General features: G+C 37.2%; 1 long non-coding RNA gene across 1 annotated transcript; it reads right to left on the bottom strand.

The window, feature by feature from the left end:
* On the bottom strand, window positions 1–425 carry LOC143594721 (uncharacterized). Its single transcript, XR_013146384.1, has 3 exons — window positions 372–425; window positions 152–280; window positions 1–66 (listed from the first exon to the last, which is right to left on the bottom strand). It is a non-coding gene; the product is annotated as an uncharacterized LOC143594721 (long non-coding RNA).
* Window positions 426–6,747: the final 6,322 nt, after the last annotated feature.

A 6,747-nucleotide genomic window follows, 5' to 3' on the forward strand; every position in this document is an offset into this window, starting at 1 on the left:
CCAACACCGTTCTATTAATTGAGCTAGCCATCTTGGAAAATTAACGGGTATGCTCGGCCTCATTTCCTATAATTACAATAAGGCATTAGTTTATTTCATTATCAAATTCTACACAAGACATGAATGGTACCAAAGTTAATAAGATACATACCTTGTAAATATCTGCTGGAATGTTGTCTAAATCATATGTATACGCCATGTCGCAACAATATATCTCCCATAAGCATATCCCAAAGCTATACACATCACATTTATGTCCATATGGTTTTCTGCTTAAAACCTACAAAAATCACCACACATATTTATATCTGAGTAGTCACTAATATATAAAGGTTTGAGTAGAAATGTAAGGCTATGGAAAAAAATCATACTTCGGGAGCCATATAACCTCGAGTACCGATTTCACCACTCGTGAAGAATAACTCTAGTGGCTCGTAAACCGACTCCCCAAAATTAGCGAGTTTCATCTTCTTTTGATTGTCGACAAGTATATTTTCCGACTGTTAGGTAATCAGGAGCAGTAAACAAAACAAGGTTGGGACAATTTTCTTGTATTAATGAACTGAAAACGATTACAGCTATGAAATGGAAATCAAAATGTAAAGTTCTAAGCTAAAGCAACCTACTGCTATGCTTTAAATAGGAAATATAAAAAACTAAAAACAACCCACGTAAACAGTAACTCCATGATCTCCATATTCCTGATTTGTTTTGATCATCCACTTTCTCCACTATTTTTGGACCCTTGCAGACCAAGTCACATTAGCTGACACCGGCTTCACATCACGGTGAATTATTTTCTTTGAGTGAAGGTAGCTCAACCTAAAATCAGTTGAAATCAAGATGTTCATTAGTGTTTCATTTATGAAAAAATTAAGTTAAAGATTAAGAATTAATGTGCAAATGATATACCCTTTTGCAATATCAAGGGCAAACTGAGTAACAGTTTTCATGGGCAACTTCTTGTAATGGTTCTTCCACAGGTAAGATCTTAGTGAGCCTCCTTTTACAAACTCGGATACAATGCAAAAGTTAATTTCAGTTTTGCATTTCTGGTTCTTGTAGCCTGAATTTGTCACGGACATGGTCGCTCCAATCATCTAAAAATTACATAACGATTAGAGGATAAGCAATCATTTAGTTGTATACATGCATGCTAGTAGGGGTGTTGATCGGGATAACTTCGTTCGGGTTTCGGGTTAATTAGGTCGGGTTAGTCGGGTTCGGATTAATCGGGTGTTCAGATCATGTTTTCCCACCAATAATATATATATAAATATTTACCTGAGGAAAACACGCATACTTCTAAATGTTATTTTTCTACTTGAAAACTTCTCTATTTTATGTTGTTTTTCCAGGCTTTCTTTGTAGCCGATCTGGAGCCAGTCATGTTTTGTGAATTTATGTCACTTATATTTGTTGGCCTTGGCTAAGAAATGTATTCTTTTTGTTGTTGGTGCACAACTAGCAACCAATGTTTCATAAAAAATATTATTAAAATTTGCATATGGAATTTCGACATGCATGCTACGTACACAGTATATCTTACCTAAACACATGTTAATTATAAGTTTGATGGAAACTCAATCAAAACCAGATGTAATCATGTTCTAAGTTTATATACAAAATAAATAAAGAGAAGCATATATACACACAGAAGTGACATTAATGGTACTGAACTACTGATGCGTAATTCGTAGATGCAAAGCACGCATCCAGGTTGGGCTGCTTATAATTAAGTTTAACTATTAATCGGGTTAACCGGAAACCCGTTTTTTTTTTACAAAAACGAACCCGAAACCCGACCTAATATTAATTCGGGTTAACCCGATTGATACCCTATCCAACCCGACCCTAATTAGCTTATTCGGGTTGGGTTAATTGGGTTTGGGCATGCAAATATAGGTTTCATTATGATATATCATGTATATAGAACGTAAGAGATGATACACACCTTTGTCACATTAGGATGATCAAGATTTTGCCATAAACAAGCTTCTTTCATAAAGTCATTCTTCATGCACTCCGTTAAGGCTTCTGTAACCCGCGTGTTGCCAAAATCAAGAATTTTCGCTAAAAGAACAATCAAAACCTTATAAATAATACATAACATAAAATTCACAAGAATATTTATTATAACAAATCAAATAGTCTGTTTCATTCAAGAATTATGAAGAACCTTACGTACCTGCCACTATTAGGCCATCGTATGAACCCTTGTGAACCACGCCGAAAGACCCACGACCGATAACTTTGCCAAGAACAAGTTTAAGAGGATCGATAGTTTCCTGCCATTGTTGAATGAATATGAATTGATGCTGCCAGGTCTTCTGTGGTGATAGGAGAAAATGGTTGTGAGTGATTTGAAGGTTCATCCCGTCGATTGCCTTCTGGAGTTCCTCCATGATCGCGTGAATGAGAATGAACAAGTACAAGTAGTTTAATGTGCGTACGTTGTAATCTAATCAGTGTGAGGGTTTAAGTTATAAGCTAAGTACATATATATACATAAAACCACCATGCATATCTAATGTATCGCCTACATTTGAGGTATCTTGGATTTGTTTTTATTTCTTTTATTTTGACGTGTCACGTGTAGTCCAATACAAATTTTAGTTTTAGTACGTGTTAGTTTTAATCTAGTCCGACTAATTTTGAATCAACAATGAATTAGTTATTAAGTAATTAACATATAACTTTCAATGCTTAATTACTAATTAACTTTCACTACTTTAAAAAACTTGGTCATGTAAAAAGAAAAGTGTTATTCGATTTTGCATACAAATGGTTATATTACATAAATTGACTCTGGTTTATGAGAATGAAACCAAATTCTATATATAGTTCATCATTATTTCACATTAATAATAAAACGCACTTGTTAAGCTGTTTAAATTTAAAGGGTTATATACAAGAACCTGGAAAACCACTCCAAATAATGCGTCTCACTGAAGCGCTATAAATAAAACTCATTTGAAGCAGTTAAGAACGAACTGTTACATATCTAGTTTATCGCCTACATTTGACTATTTGAGGTATCTTGGATTTGTTTTTATTTCTTTTATTTTTACGTGTCACGTGTAGTCCAATCCAAATTTTAGTTTTAGTTTTAATCTAGTCCGACTAAAGGGCTATTATTTTAATTTTGAATCAACAATGAGTTAGTTATTAAGTAATTAGCATATAACTTTACGTGCTTAGTAAGTACTACTAACTTTTACTACTTTAAAAAACTTGGACATGTAAACAGAAAAGTGTTATTCGATTTTGCATGCAATTACATAAATTGATTCCGGTTCATGAGAATGAAACCAAATTCTATATATAGTTCATCATTAATTCACATTAATAATTAAAAAAAAAACACTTTTTAAAGCTGTTTAAATTTAAAGGGGTTATATACAACAAGAACCTGAAAAACCAGTCCAAATAATACGTGTCTCACACCAGTCACACTAAAGTGCTATATAAATAAAACTCATTTAAAGCAGTTAAGAATGAACCGTTATAAATAGTCATTATTTAAAGAAATTTGAATAAAATGACATATCTTTTACAATGGTCAACTTAGCCACCTTTTTGAAACAAAAACTTTTACTGCCGTCACTAAGAATTGTTGAATTTTCATTACTTACGTGGGGGTTCAAATTAAGGTGGAGCCTAAACCTGAATCTGAGGTTGAGCTGTCTAGAGGTAATCCTGGTATCACAGAAAATTCCTAGTTAAGCTAGAGATAGGACAAGAAGAAACATTATACCCCCTTTGAGGTATAGGGATATTGATGAGATATCTGTAGTGGCTTTTATCGTGGCCGCTAAAAATGAAAGTGAATATGAACCTATGACATATGAAAAACCCATTAGCTCAGTTAATAAAGTTTAGTGGTGCCAAGTTATGGCTGAAGAAATGTAATCACTTCAAAAGATTTCTTCTTGGGAATTGGTAGATAAGCCTAAATATCAAAAACTGGTATCTTGTAAATGGATATACAAGTTAAAAGAAAATGTATAAGTTGAGGAAGGTCTTAGGTATCAAGCAAGATTTGTGGCTGAAGGTTTCACTCAAAGAGCTGGGATTGACTACAATGAGATTATTTATTATGGAGTTTGATGTGAAGGATTTGGGAGAGGCTAGAAAGATTTTATGTATGCAAATTATAAGAGACAGAAATCTAAGGCAATTGAAGCTTTCTCAAAGTTCAAATTTGAAAAGGTTGTTCCATAATTATGGTATTGGAGGCTGCAAACCTGTTAAAACTTCAATATATGGCAGCTCATTTTAAGCTTTCAAGTCATGATAATTCTCCTAAGACAGTTGAGGAGAAAGTTCAAATGGAAAATGTTCCTGATGCTAATGCAGTTGGGAACTTAATAGACTTGACATTTGTTATGGTGTCTATATTGTGAGAAGGTATTTAATTTGCTAATCCAGGAAGAAATCATTGGGAATGTGTAAAGTGGATTCTAATAATATATTTGAGTGGTGAAAATCATATTTAACTCCCTCGTACATTGGTATTTCGCTCACTCATACATGACAAAGCTCATGCGTACTTGTAGACGTTATATGCGAGTGCTTAAACAGTTAAACTTTGGCTGCCAAAAAGTGAGTAGATGGAGCAACATGAGAGACTACTTGTTCCTAGTTCAATCTTGAGGTTGTTACTCACTTGTTAAGTTCAATTGGGAATTAGGGTTTATATAAATAGCAAGCGCTTAAATTTTCAATTCCGTTTGTGATCGTTATCAATAAAGCACTTTCAATTTCTTTGTTTATTTCGATTTTTAAAGCTTGCATGTTTCATGCAACAATTCGTCTCACATGGTTCTCCATAATCAACGGTAAGCTTCAAAAATTTTTTTATCTAGAACTTCAAACACTAAATAAGTAAATGAAATAAGATACAATTTTTCAAACGATATTAGTACAAAAAAATAAACGTAACTGAAGAAACACTAAGGTGACCCGGTACAGATTATAGATAATCTGGGGGTTAAGTAATGTTTCCCACGAATGAGGTCTAGCTGAGAAGGCTGTTCTTCAGGAGACCTGCAAAACAAACACCGTAAGCTCGTCACTGAGAAGGGGGGGGTTCCTCCTTGTGACCACCCTCCGGCGTGAGAATCAGACTAGGTTGCTCTGAATATAAGTGTATATTAAGAGATTGCTAGATAACTGGATAGCAGATGATCTTACCATTCCAAGATGTTGGAGTATTTATAGCCGAAGGTAGGTTTTCTAGAAGGTACAGCCGGCTGAATAGTATTCCTGTTCAACCAACAGTGGACTATGCACAGGCCATACTGGTTGGTGGGTAGGTTACGGCCAACAGTAACAAAGTCGGCTGCACTATTCCACCAACTGTAGATTATGCACGTCCTACTTACTGTGGATTGTACGCAGGCCATGCTGGTTGGTGAATAGGTTACGGCCAACAGTAACACTATTCCACCAACTGTAGGCCGCGCATGCTCCTCAGTAAGGGTTGGTGAGTAGGCAGCGGCTAATAGTGACAAACAGTACTAGAGGGTGCTCCTCCTCGTCCTGTTGTCGATGAGCTGTCACCCTGTGATTGGCTCATGGGCTGTTCTGGTCAGATCGTCTGTCCTATCCATACTTTGGTAGGTATGGTACAAGAGATCTTTCAGAATCAGACTGGCTCATTTAGGCGGGATTGTTCCCGCCTTGCTCATCCCTTCATGTGACTACTGAAGTAGCAAATGTCTTGTGCGTGTAGCCCTGCTGTCTGCGGGTAGCCTTTCCTGATGGCTTGTATCCGCAACTGCGGGAACAGGCGGGGTACTTCACCATTGGGAGGCTTTCCCTGCGTGTTCAGCTTGTGTACTGCGCGTAAGATCCTTTGAGCATGGTGGGTCCTGCGGGAGCAGATGGCCTTTGCGCAGACGTCCCTGTTCAAGGTGAGTCTTGCGGGACCAACTGGTCTCTGCTGGGACCTACCTCTTCAAGTCCCCCCAGTCCAATGTTCTTCTCATGAATGTTTAATAAAGTGAGGTGAACTTTTGGACTTTGAGCAAGGGGTTTTGAAAAGGGTTTCTAGTTTTAAGGTTCTCCGTGGGGATTCTTCCCGCGGGTTTCCTAATGTCACGCAAAAATTCCCGATTTTTTTTTTTTTGCTTGATCTTTGGGTATGATGCGGGTAGGTATGTAACCTTCTCGCAAGTCAGGAGCGTTGAGTCTCACTTGTGTGGATTCTCCTTGAGGTTTTAGTGGTTTTGAACATAGTGATCAATTATGTTTAAACCACCAATTCCATCCTGGAGCCTCAAACAATGTAGTTCTCGACGTTCCCGCTATGCGGGGATGTTATTTCCGTTTCCACAAGCATTGCCCAGAAGATCCTTCCTGGTTTCAATTCCCTGCCGAGCGCTAGGTATGTGAAGGGTTTTGCCTTAACACTGTACCCGCGCTCGTCTTACGGTTACTTTACTTTCAAGGTACTCCTGGCGTCAATTCCCTGCGGGTGCTAGGTACGTGAAGGGTTTTGCCTTAACACTGTATCCGCACCCGTCTTATAGTTACTTTGTTGCCGGGGTATTCTTGGCTTCAATTCCCTGCGGGTGCTAGGTATGTGGAAGGTTTTGCCTTAACACTGTACCCGCATCCGTCTTATGGTTACTTGGTTGCCAAGGTAAGGGGTATCTTCCCGCTTACTTTTGAATCTTTTTGAATTTTGAATTTTGAAATTCGAAAGGTTGGTGAGGATAAGAACAATCCTAACATCTGAAA

This window comes from Bidens hawaiensis, unplaced genomic scaffold (assembly GCF_021521415.1).
Source record: "Bidens hawaiensis isolate Kalapana, Puna unplaced genomic scaffold, B.hawaiensis_p1.1 tig00044100_1, whole genome shotgun sequence".
NCBI classification, from domain to species: domain Eukaryota; kingdom Viridiplantae; phylum Streptophyta; class Magnoliopsida; order Asterales; family Asteraceae; genus Bidens; species Bidens hawaiensis.